At 35.9% G+C, this 13,264-nt stretch overlaps 1 protein-coding gene across 17 annotated transcripts in view; it reads right to left on the bottom strand.

Moving 5' to 3' along the window:
* LOC136786400 (protein FAM210B, mitochondrial-like) overlaps window positions 1–13,264 on the bottom strand; it is a 324,869-nt gene that overhangs the window by 96,741 nt on the left and 214,864 nt on the right. For 6 of the 17 annotated variants that reach the window (XR_010824959.1, XR_010824949.1, XR_010824960.1 and 3 more), the window contains 3 exons: window positions 9,923–10,011; window positions 9,100–9,170; window positions 1,721–1,809 (listed from right to left, as the gene is read on the bottom strand). The exons of 4 other annotated variants lie outside the window; for them this stretch is intronic. The gene's annotated coding sequence lies outside the window, so the exon portion shown is untranslated. 7 more of the 17 variants (XR_010824950.1, XR_010824952.1, XR_010824954.1 and 4 more) reach the window with 6 other exon arrangements.

Raw genomic sequence — 13,264 nt, 5'->3', positions numbered from 1 at the left:
CCTTCCCTTCCCTTCCCTTCCCTTCCCTTCCCTTCCCTTCCCTTCCCTTCCCTTCCCTTCCCTTCCCTTCCCTTCCCTTCCCTTCCCTTCCCTTCCCTTCCCTTCCCTTCCCTTCCCTTCCCTTCCCTTCCCTTCCCTTCCCTTCCCTTCCCTTCCCTTCCCTTCCCTTCCCTTCCCTCACCTCAGGGGCCTGCTGCCAGCTTTGGGCCTGCCCCAGCCCCGCCGCCCTTTTTAAGCCCACCGGTTGCCCATTGTGACACGGCCACCGCTGTCACGCCTTAAAAACTCCCACAGACATAATGACAGCTAACTTGCCCAGCAGGAAATGACATCACAACTTAGAAACAATCCACCTCTATGACATTCATCATATGAAGGAAGGATTCATTTATTTTTAAATAAATCTGATTTCAGTCCTGATTTTTGACCTAAACATGTCAAAATTGCAGAAAAATACTTTTTCTTCATTGTATTTTCAGTAAGGAAATTCATCAAACCCAATTTTATTACACAAACCATTTTTTTCCCTAACTCATCAGCACTCTGTCCCTTCACTTCCCCTCTCTGACAGTCATCAAAATTTTTCTAAGCAGCTGTAAGGGACTGGGAAAGAGAATGGCAGCATTTTGTTATTGTTTAAATTACAGCCTTTCACTATCCGGTCAAAGGCTCGACCTTGAACAAAAGACTAAGAATCCAATTCTAAAAGAAAAAAGTCATCACTGTATGGAAAGGCAAGCTTAAGTCTTAGCAGTGCATCCAGGAGAGTTTCAGCTAGAGTAATTACATAACTGTAGTATTTGTTATGAAGGGAAAAGCTATAAATGAATGCATAGAAATATAAGTAACCAGTTTGATGCTTACAGTTGGGGAAAAATGTAGAAATGATATTTCAGGAATTTGTTTAGCTAAAAATAATCTTTAAATCTTAAAAATAGATATTAACTAGACAGTTTAGAAAAATATAGAACAAGTTAGAAATAACATTGAAATGACAAACTTGGAGCAAAAACAACCATGCAGAGGAATCTGTGGTGATACCGTGCTCAGGATACAATGGTACTATTGTGACACTGAGTTTCCCTGGTATTAGTTCACGACTATGACAGGCCACAGTATTGAAAATTAAGGAGTGCTTGTGGTCATAACATTTGAAATTCTTCCAGAGTAACCTTTAGAGTTTTTGAAATGAGCACAATCATTTTTGTAAGTGCTCATTCATTTTTCGTATACCCACCCTGTCTTCCATTCTGCATTTAAACATATTACACTTGCACTTGCAGTGTTAATGGATATCTAATATTTTAATGGAATTTTAGTGAACTGCTCTGTGTATTTCCCCAAACGAGGAATGATTCATTAGGAGCTGAAGCTAGTCTGCTTTTTTGTTCTAGCTAGAGAGAAGACAGCCTGGAGGTATATTTTATTAATTCCTAATATAAATGAAGTTAGATGACTGTAAATAAAATGATTATCTATGCTGAATAAGGAAACAGGCATAGTAGAAAAATTATGTTTCTGCAAGCTAGGGAATGAGACAGCAAGATAGAAATTTGTAGAAAGATGAGATAAAGAAACCTTATCAAACTGTAAGCACTATTTTCTTCTAGATCCCAAAGGTGAAGAGCCTCTGGAAACTAAGGAAAAAAAATATGTAAGTATAGTTTTTTTTACATTGAAAGCCTTTTCTGTCTTAAAATTAAACTTATAACTGCCTTACTGATGAACTGTAAAATGCTATCTTCCATTCTACTCTTTAATGCAGGTATATGAAGTTCAGATAAAGTTCTTTGTGTCTTCTGGAGATCCCTGAAAACAAAATTAAAAAGTGTACACAACATACATGCCTCATAACATTATCCTCAGATAATTATCAACTTATTTTTTCACCTTACTTGTATACAAATATTTCTTATATAAGGCACTGAGCCTTATCACTCTGTCCTTTAAGTTTCAAATAGAATAACCTGCATGGCATGATTTAATATGTGTTACAAATGATACAGTTGCATAGTAATGTAAATTACATTAACATCATAATATATTATACCATCTCTCATATAATTGTCTTCTGTTAAACACCATATTCCAAAACTTTTTAATTACTTTGTTTTTCTTTACAAGCCTAAGCCATTAAACACCTCAAAGGCTGTTGTCCTGAAATTCTCTTTTTATTTAATACAAAACTTCTGCTTAGGGAATCACTGCTGATTCAGGAGAAACTAAACAGACACCGAAATCTAAGTTAACAGGCCTTGAAACCACATTAATCAGAGCTTTATAAATAAATAAATAAATAAACCACAGGTGAATGATCGCTCTAGTAGGCTGACAGATGAAACAATTAAAACTTTTTATGTACATTCTTTTGCTTGCTGACTCCAGTCACACTCACTGAAGAAGCTGAGTGCTCATATCCCTGTTTTGGAATAAATATACCCAATTTAAAAAGATGCATTTCGGAGTGTATTTCTTTGGCTTTGTGGTAGAGCAGACTTAATAACAGAGTGGTGTGCATACCACAGTAGATCAGCATGCAGAACTTTAATTACAGCTCTGTCAATTTTAGACCCTCAGATCTTGTTAAAAACACCATTATATTGGAAACGCTTGATTGTATCAATCGTGTAGCTATTGCCTTTTATGTTGGAAAGCATTTGTTAAAGGTGACACCATTTATATCCATTTTCTAGTTCATCAACATGTACCAGAGTTTTCTTTAATAATATCACATGTATAACATCATATCTTAAAATCACAATTAAAGGGGTGGTTTTTGCCAGCAAACAAATTAAAAAGTATGAGCTTTCATATATAGTCATCAGGAAAGTGGGTAAAGATTTCCAATAAATACTTGCACAGGTTTAGAATTTTAATGAACAAAACACTTCTTATGTCAATTTCCTTTCACATCCTAAACATTTACAATCCGATAATTTTCATTTTAAAGGCTGTAACTTTTTGCAAGGCCCCATTTTGTTAGCAGCTTATTTCAGAACTTCTCTAAAGGAAATTTCTCATGGAGATAGAATTGTAAAAAGCTGACATGTTCCCAGGAATGTAAACAGACTTTGTCTTTACTGAGCGCAGGTTTCCCTGATGCAGACACAGATTAGTGGGTTGGGGCAGGTACTTGCTTGCGTAAAGGATAACAGAAAGAGAAGTTCACCATTTATTTCAGCAATAGTATTTTCCTAAGCAATTTTACAATGTCAGTTATCACGCTAAAACTAGAACTTCTTGTACAAGAACTGATTGCCTTCAAGGTGACTAAGTGATAACAGAGAAAAAGGAAGTGGCAGAAGTTCGACTTACTGAACGGTAGTTTAATCTTCTAAACCGAAGGTTGAAAACATCTCCATTTTCAGTTTAGTTACAACATAAGAAATAAGGGCAAGAAAGATGAGACCTTTTTCTTGCCTGTCTCTCAGCCAGATCAACAATTAGAAAAACAGGCATACAGTTTGATTTTCCAGAGTCCCACTCAGGGACGTGAGTTAATCACTTTGCCTAGGTACATCAGGAGATATAGCCATTTCATTTCTCTCTCTAATTAGAAGCTGCTGATCAGCGTAGGCACAATTAACTGTGGGTATATGGCCTAGTCATACACATAAACTGGGCAACACAAAGGTCACTAAAATCATTTGGCCAACACACAGAATTTACAAAATAATCTCTGCCTGCTGTATCTTTCTGAGTTGCCAAGGTTTCCTTGTTCAAAGCACATTTTAAAGGCTTCTGGATTTCATATCATAACTGTGAAACTTCTGTCACCCACATACATTTCACTTGCAAATAAAAAGACGTGATGCTTTGTGAAACAATTCATTTCTACCTATCAAGCACAAATGTGTGTTTCAAATGTATGAAATAGTTTTCTTTTTGGCGTTCTTGGTTTCACACTTCACAGTACTCCCAAGCACTATACCTTTTATATAGTACCAACCCTGCTTTTTACAAATCTGAAATGACTACATTTTCACAGTGGTTTTAGTTACAGAAAATTACAAAAGAAAAAAAAAAGGATTCACCTCAAACCCTTTCCTCAAATAAGAGGGAAAAAAACAATCAAGAACAATATTTTTCTAAATATTAGCAACATTTTGGCTTTATCTTTAGCAAATAGAAAGAAAATGGAAAACGTTCATTTGCTATGTGATGAAACCACAAACCATGAATTATTTTTCACATTACATGAAAGTAAACTACCATATCTGATCAGTCCAAAAATCCATCTTCCTGAATACCTCGTCCCTGATAGAAGCCAACTGGATATATTAAAGGGAAAGGCATTAAAACACATAAAGTAGTTACTTTACTTACCTTTACAACTACTGGCAGTTACACTACTCATATGCTCAGGAGTACTGTAATAATTAAAATCAATTAATATTGGCATATTTGCAACTGCTGAGATGAGGGGAGGGGAGAAGCTGCAAGAGTGCATCGCCAATGAGAGAGGGCTGAAAGAATGCATCTGAGAGAAGTCAGCTGTACAAAAGCATGTGAGCACGTCCACAAGTTTGCTCCATAACGGAGACACTGGTCAGTAGCAATTCTGACTAATCACTTAGCTAATGCTTTTGGCTCCTCTACTTTGGAGGACTCCTTTCCTGGGGAAAACCAAACCCAACCAAACCTCCTCATTCTCCCAGAACTGAAGTAAATGTAAATAAACACAACACTGTCTGTAGCAAAACTTGCACTTTGACTGAGGATCCACAGAGAAAAGTAAAAATCTAAATTTGTTACAGCTGTTAGGAGAGAAAGCTGTTTTCTGCTCTCTGTTAAATTGGAGTAGGTGACAATGTCCAGGGATTAAAAAGAAGATGCTATCCTGACAAATTAATGCCTCTTCCTAGCACACCAACAGCCACAATGAAAAAAAGTTATTGAAAAGAAAGGGAACAAACTTGGGTTTTGATATCATTTGGAACTCCACAAAGCTAAATAGGAATAGTAATGGCAAGGTTTCTTCACACAATTTCTCCTAGTCACTTAACCCAACAGGAACAAAGTGCAGGACACTTTGATTTTTGGTGGGAATTTGCATATGGAAAAGCAAAAAGGTATGAGACACTGAGTTGCCAGCAAGACCAATTGTTTACTTGTTTTCCTATTTAATTTGGAAGAAAAGAAGCCAAAGGAGAGCCAATGAGGTGTATTTGCATTGCATGCATTTGTTTTCAAACAGTGTGCCACAAAAATACTAGCTGGAAATATATCCTTTGTGTATTAAACACAAACATATGAGTGGAAAAATTATTAAAGAGCTTACTGTTGCCTTCTATTCTGAAAGAGAAGCAAATTAAAGGGTGAAAGGATACTTCTTTACACACAGACCCCTTCTTCCAAATATTGTTTGAACACTTCCCCACTGGCAGAAACAACCACCACTGCCCTGCCCCAGCAGCGTCCCATTCATTTCTCCAGACACGCTCAGAAATGTTTGATGTTGTCCTCTGCAGTACTCAGTACATTTCTGTGGAAGCTGATATGTATTTATTCAAATAAACGTATCTTAAATATATTTTTATCAGAGGTCTTAATTGCTTGTCAGGAATTATACTGCCTGCAGCTTAACTAAAGACTTCTCGACACATTTTTGTCTGATGGTGGCTAAAAGAAGTGGATGAGGGACACATGCTGAAAACATGGCACTGACATCTTCTTTAGCCACGGGTACTACAGAGCATCTGAGAGAGTGGGCTGTAGGCACTGGGCTTTATAGTTAACCATCCATCACCCACTGCTGCAGTTACGCTACTCTCTTCCTCCTCACCTTCAGGACCTTCCAAAAATTCTCAAGTTTATGTAAAAAACAAGGAGAACCTTCCAACCTCCCTTCCCCAGCACCAGATTTACGTACTTTTTTCAGCAGCACCATCTAAAACTCTGTTGTTGCCATGTGATATGCTGTCTTAAACAGCCACAGAATGGCTTGCAGCCACCACTACGTCTTTCAAACTAATTTCAAACAAGTTCATTCCTGTTTAACTGTTCTTATTATGCTCTGCCTTTGTAACAGGAGTTGGACTCGATGATCCTTATGGGTCCCTTCCAACTCGGGATATTCTATGAACATTTGTTACAGAACTCTGTTATACATTAATATTGACAAGACCCAAGACACTTTAACTGCTCATCTGCACTTCTTCCCAGATACTATTTTGGCGTAGTGGTCTCAAAACTGATGGGCAAGTGATGGGAAAAAAAAAATCAGCCTGATTTGTTGTTATTGTTGTTTTCCTGCTTTTCTTTTCTTTAGATATTGCTCTAAATGTTGATTTAGCATAGAAATTTCAGAGAGAGATCTCTGTTCTGTACTTGTGGTTTTGGGTTGGTTACTTGCCTTTTGGACAGGTCATCCCCCCTACCCACCCCCATTTTTTTAATTAACTGTTTGTCTCCTTGAGTCATCTCTTGTCTTTTTCCTTCTAGACACAGTAGCTACCTAAAGACAGATAAAAATGTTTGCTATGCTTCCACAAAAGTAATTGTTCCCACTACTAACTCATATCGTACTGTATTTGAGGGACTGCTGTAACTCCCACTGCCCACTCACAGAGAGTACGGAGACCAGTATCGCTGTGTCAGCCTGGATGCCAGCCGTGCCCACAGCCAGACCACATCCTGCACTGGAAGGCAGGGGAGTAACAGTCAGCTCACCTGTGAACCATTCCCAGAAATCCCCATCTCTAAAGGGATTCAGATGGGAGGTTTCAAAGGGATGTGGCTTTCAGGCTCACAAAGATTTTAGTATGCATGTCCCATGGCCACACCAGGTTGCAGTCTATCTTTCATCCCATTAAGTCGCTTTTACTCATTTTGACACATATTCCTAGTAATGGGATAGATGTACTGGTTTTACTGGCAAAGCTGAATGTATGAACTAATCATTTTGGTTCTTCATTAGCCCGCTGAGATAAAAGTTATGAAGAAAAAAGGCCAAACTTAATAAATCGGCTGGCAATGCTAATCTGCCATGAGTTTTGTGCATTACTCAGGAAATATAAGTGCTATGAAAAGATCTAGTGAAAGCAGAAATTATGTCTGATAATAATAATGGAAGAAGGGATTTGTTCTCTAATTACAAAACATGAATTTGGGAAATCTGGCTTCCAAGGCACCATGACTTTGCAGTTCATTACATTCTCAATAACTCATACTATAAATATGCCCTTTTAAGCACTCTGTTTTCTTGACCCTTATGATGAAGAAATCATTCATTATTTCAAGATATATGTTCACAGAGTAATGCCTTAATTTGAGAAGGCTTATTGCATCCGAATTCTATCAGATAATAAGAATCCAATTGAAGATCACAGCAGCACAGACTAACAATCCAGAGTGGAAGAGAGAATGTTTTCAAGGTGGGAAAGAGATCTGACAAAGAGAACATGTTACAGGAGGATTTGCATTGATCACAGTAAGGTTAAACCTTTTAATGGCTCTACTGCATTAACATCACAGGTTTAGTATTATTCAGTGGGATCATCATAAACACGTACCTAAAAAGTTCCCTACCACCAGAGCTATGGTACAGGACACATACAAGTCAATACATAATATATCTCATACAGGAACTAAGTCTTAGGACAGCTTTTAGCATGTTTGGAACACTTTCTGGGGACTGACAGAATGCATTCAAAATACTAAGCACTAAATGCTCAGGTTACACACTGGATTTTCATGTTCCCTGAGACTTTAAAAGTCCCACTCCATCGGACTTCCTTACTCACACCTATATCACAATGAGTTGCGTCAATCCCATTACCTGTTTAAAAGCTGCTGCAAACCATGGATTTCTGCAGATACTTTGAACTGTCAGTGTAATGTAAAGAATTATTTTGTACATACTGTACAGATGATGGTTTATCAACTTAAAAGCTTTGATAGCATATACTGACATTGACTCAACATAGTCAATCAAAATTGCATATAAAGTGTATTTACAGCGTTAGCTTATTGCTTCATTCTGCTTTCCTCTAGCATTGACTAGCCTTAGAAATGGTTAAAGGTCCAAACATCCTGAATGCTAAGAACTTTGAGAAAGCTTCTCACGTTGTTAGCAAAAAAAGATGTTAAAAGTTCAAGTCAAGAGAGAACATGAACTTAAGAAAGTGAAGACACCAGCAAGCCCCGAAAGTCTGAGTTGGATCATAAAAGCAGAGATAAGGAAAACTTACTTTCTGGATTTCTTACAGACGTATTAAATCTCACCTAACTGACATCATTCAAGAATAAGAAAATAAGACTGGGTTTGCACCCAGAAGTGTTTTCTGTTTCTAGTCTTTTTTGCTTAGCAACACTTCTGTGTGAAAAGAGTCCTTTTCACGTTGGCCTTGGAAAATACACAGTATATGGTCTTTTTTTTTAAATCAGAATGATAAAATAGGCAGAAACCTTGCTCATGTTTCATAGCTTGCCTTCTGATAATCTACTAACATATTAAGACTAAACTAGAAAAGCCTGGCTAAAGTTGGGATTGTCTGAATACAGTTTCCTCTAGCACAGAGGACATAAGAGGAGTTTCAAACGCTCATCTGTTAACTCTATGGATCATATACCAGCAAAATAACAATATATGAAACATAATGTCTTGCAAAATGAAAGCTCAAGAGCTGTAATAACAAACCCTGACTGAACTTTCTAATCTTTTCACAGACAGAACTATCTAAAGGAATGTGTTATATCTACTAATAGTAACACCATGACAGTGAAACAAACACAAAGATCACCAAAAGTCAAGAAAATTTGTTTTATGCAAAACATACTCAAAACACAATTTTGGCTTTCATGAATTAAAATTATGCAAGCATTTTAATTAATGCTAACACTGATTCATCAACATTGCAGCAAAAGGATGTGAAAACATTTATTTATGATCTTCTAATATATTAGCCAGCAAAGTGTTATTTTTCCCAAATGCAGTCTTGCATAACTTGGCAAACAAACACAAAAGAAATGTTGCTTATGATCATACTGGTTTTTATTTTTGCTGAATCTTAATGAATTTTAAACTGTCTCTGTTAATTTTACTTTTTAATTATGGCACAATATGAACTTACTGGAGATGATTAGGAATTGACTCACCCATTCTTTAGTGAAAGTTCTGGTCCCAAATTCCTGAACTAGAATGGGCTTATTTAGAGTGCAATTTAAACCTTAAAGAAGGAAAATATATTTTTAAATAATACAAAAAAGTCCAGTGATTATATAATATTTTCATTATTGTGTATGTGAGTAAGAGTTTCATAAACAAATTAGTGTGGTACTACCAACATAATCTTTCTTCAACTATTAATGGTTTCAAGTTGGGCTTCCAAGAAAAAAAAATCATCTATAGTTCTAGTTATACATACTGGTACTAACACAGAATGGTCAAACAGCACATAGAGGAAATCCTTATTACAGAAACTACAGACCTACAATCTTGCCAAGTGTAATGGGAGAACCCACAACATAATGTAACTCTGCTGTGACAGTATTTTGAGATACACATACATTATATATATACTTATCATACTGGCTGGATTTACAAACCAGCAATTTTCCTTGAAGCAAGGAAAAAGAAGAATGACATCATATCTGTAACTAGTCTGCACACAGTGAATAACTTCTTACAAATATTACCATGATGTGCAAATTATAAATGGGAAAAAGGTGTTCAATTCAGTCACAAAAGAAACTGGTATTCTCTCCTCTCTGAAGAGTGGCACTAGCAGTTACATATAAAAACTTAATCGTGAATCCACAAAATAACTCATACATTCTTCAGAGTGGGAAACAGTACATCCTTTTACAAGGTAACACGTGCAATCAAATAGAAGGAGGAAGGTAGAAAGCTGGAAGACAGTTTGATGACATAATGATAGACACTGAAGTCATCCTAGGGATAAGCCACAAGATGACTCACCCCACTTCGGAGGCTGGGGACGCAGGTTCATGTAACGGTGGTTCATGCACAGCAGTTTCCTCAAAACCACTTAAAGACACTGGAGACTCCTGCAAAATTCAGTTTCAGAATTTCTGCTGAGGGGGTTCCATTTGAAAATAATGAGGCTCCTATTTCCTTCTTAATACTATAAAAAGCCAGGGTAGAAGATACAATTGAAGTAAATGGTATAAATGAACTAAGCTATCCTTACTTAGTTCTCTGCTTTTTCTCAGAGTTTTGCATCAGGGGGAACTGTGTAGACGCTATTCCCTTTTAAGATCACCCCAAATCATACTTTGTAGACATTTCTTTGTACAACACAGTACTGTAATGTCTGTGTCACAGCTTAATGTTTCTGCATATTTCTTTCCACATTATTTTTTCTTCATTTGTGGCCAAATATTCAGACTTGTAGTTACTACTGTGCACTGTTCTTTATATACAGTTTAATGAAGAATCTCTCCGTGGGAGCCTACCATTCCTATGGGGCTGAATTTTCTAAATAAAATTCCCTGGATATTTTTGAGGCTCCTGTCCCAGGAGACAGTAAGTAAATTAAATTTTGTACTGAAAATACACCAGTACTTCATGTCACTGCTTTCCTTTTGACGTAGAAGCCAACTTTCAGAATACCAGACATATGCTGCCCCTTGGCAAAGCATTGAGACTGGCATCAGGACAAAACATTCATTTTAAATTAAAGAAAAAAAAAAAAAGCACAATGCTATATTTTTGATCAATATTGCTTATCAAGTATATTACTCTTCCTGCTTCCAAATAACAAATTCTGTTTACCTCCTTTAATTAATTTTATATCCATGAAAGCGGGATACAAATATATATAGTGAGCTATGACCAATTTTGCCTGTAGATGGTATAATAAGAGCTTATATCTAATTTAGTAGATGTAAAATAAATTTTGAATGCATATGAATTTTTTTTCAATTTCCACAATAGTGAATGTTTAAGAAATTTTAATAAGTCCCCACGTTTAAAATTTTGGATAACCAGTTATAGTTTTTGTTTATAATTCAGAGTTCCTTCTGTTGTGTGGAGTACATACAGCATGAAGCCAAATTTTTTTTTATGTTTGCTCAGTAAGACATTATGCAGAAGACATGTTTTGGAGAAAGTAATGTCTTTTCATAACCACTATTCCACATATATTTTGTTTACTTCCTCAAACATACAGTCTCATATGTGGGAGGTAAACATATGGATAATCACTAGGGTGCCTCCTGTTGTGATACATTCTGTTTGCATTGGATGATATGTTTATATCAGGCTTCATAAATAATCAGCACTTTTACAGATATGAGCTCTTTTTTTTTTTTTTACCTTGACTTTTGGAGGAACTGACCATTCAAGATTTCCTAGAGAACTCCAAAATAGTTTTTAAAAACATTTTGTATAATTTATTTTGATTTCAGAGTATAAGTAATTACATTACTCTATTTGTATGTCTGATGTATTTTCCTGGCAATGAATAGTCTATTTAATTGACCTTTTTACTAAAACCTCTAGAAAAAATGTCTGTTTGGTTGGACTAGGAGCAGTGAGGTGGGAGTTAGTTATGTAGGCAGGTGTGTGTGTGCACATATATATACACAAATATACACACAGATACACACACATACACATGCATGTATTACATATATATCTGTGCATATTTTACATTCCCCTGGTTGGCACACTGAACTTTGAAAACTAGAAAGAATCACTGCGAATCTGTGGATCCACTACAGTTTTCTTAGAACCATTCTCATTTTTAGAATCTGTTCAGGGAAGTTTCCGAAAACATATGGAATGATTTATGCACCCATTGCACTCACTGACATTCACTGGGCTTTAGATGATTAATTCCATCAAGTTCCACAGAAAATCCCTCTGCTAGGGTGTGTTTTTCATTGATCAGTAGAGAAACTCCAAAAATATAAAAAATATTGGACTGAGCTGTTCATATACCTTGGTCAAGTGAAAGAAATTTCTGCAAAGTTAGCTAATGGAAAAGAGCCATGACAGAGACTTGCATATTCATTAATTATACAATCCAGAGAAACAATTGATTTTAATAGAACTATGCCAATTGAAACCCAGTTAGGACTTGAATTCTTAAGAAATATAATGATATACTAGAGCAATCTAGATTACAGATTTAATTACAGAGCAAGTAGTTTGTTTTTGATTAAAAATTAATAATTAACACCTTAATAGTTGGATAATGATGGTTTTGTCTGCTATACATAATTAAAATTTATAAATCTTAGTGCTTTACAGACATAATTTAAATCATTTGACTTCATAAAATGTAAGTCAAAGCATTGCTTTCAAGCAATTATTGAAAATCTAATGGAAATAAAAGTACTGCTCATTTAAAATAAAGTTAAAAAACACTCCTAGTAAGTCTGACAGAGCTTCTATTTTATGCTCTATCTGAGGAAGCCATAAGGAGTTCTCTTAGGTTAATAAACAGAAAAAAGTAGGAACATAAGCAGCCCAGAAATACTGGATGGCCATCCTCTTTTATTAAAGTTGAAGGCACAAGACAGGAGCTCATGAGCTTTCCTTCAGATTTAATTCTAGATGTTCTCTTCTTCAAGCACATGTGCATAAATAGCAAAATTATTTCTGTTAGCTAGATTTCCCATTTAAGCAGAAATGCAATCATCATGGTACCTAAATATTGTGTACACACACTGACTCAATTTTCTCATCATTATTTAGATGCGCTCACTGCTTAAACCTGAAAGACTTCCCACCCATACCAATTAACCTAACCCTGCAGTTCTGTTCTACCTAGTTGTCCTTGAATATTCCCTTGTACTTTTCTGTGTTATTCATTTGAATTAGTTTGTCTCTTCCTAGATTATTTTTTTTTGTAATCTAAAACCTGTCTCAATCAGCCCATATTTTTCCATATTTACTTTCCTTAAATATATAAATGTATTTCCCAGCTTAAGTGTATCACAAAGAGCAGTTCCTTTCACAGCATCCCTTTCTTTTCTTCTCTTTTATTTCACTTCTGTAACAGTCACAGCAGTTGTTACATGGAAAGACAATTTCTGATGAATAAAGGCCCCTCTAAGATGGAACTCCATGTGACTTTAACACTAGTTGCTGAATTTGCAGCAGGTATTAAGTCAAAAAATGTGCTGTCAAATTATTGGGGAATGTCATACACTGGCATGAGTGGGAATTAAATAAAAGTAAAAAAGACATGGTGAAAATCTATACCTAGAGTTATCATAAGTAGGATTCGTTTAACTACATTGTGAAGCTGGACATACTACATCTCATGATATCTAAACGTGATCAGCATAA

Source organism: Anser cygnoides, chromosome 14, assembly GCF_040182565.1.
Source record: "Anser cygnoides isolate HZ-2024a breed goose chromosome 14, Taihu_goose_T2T_genome, whole genome shotgun sequence".
Taxonomy (NCBI): Eukaryota; Metazoa; Chordata; class Aves; order Anseriformes; family Anatidae; genus Anser; species Anser cygnoides.
Note: the sequence above shows the minus strand (reverse complement) of the source record. Positions and strands in the feature narration are given on the sequence as shown.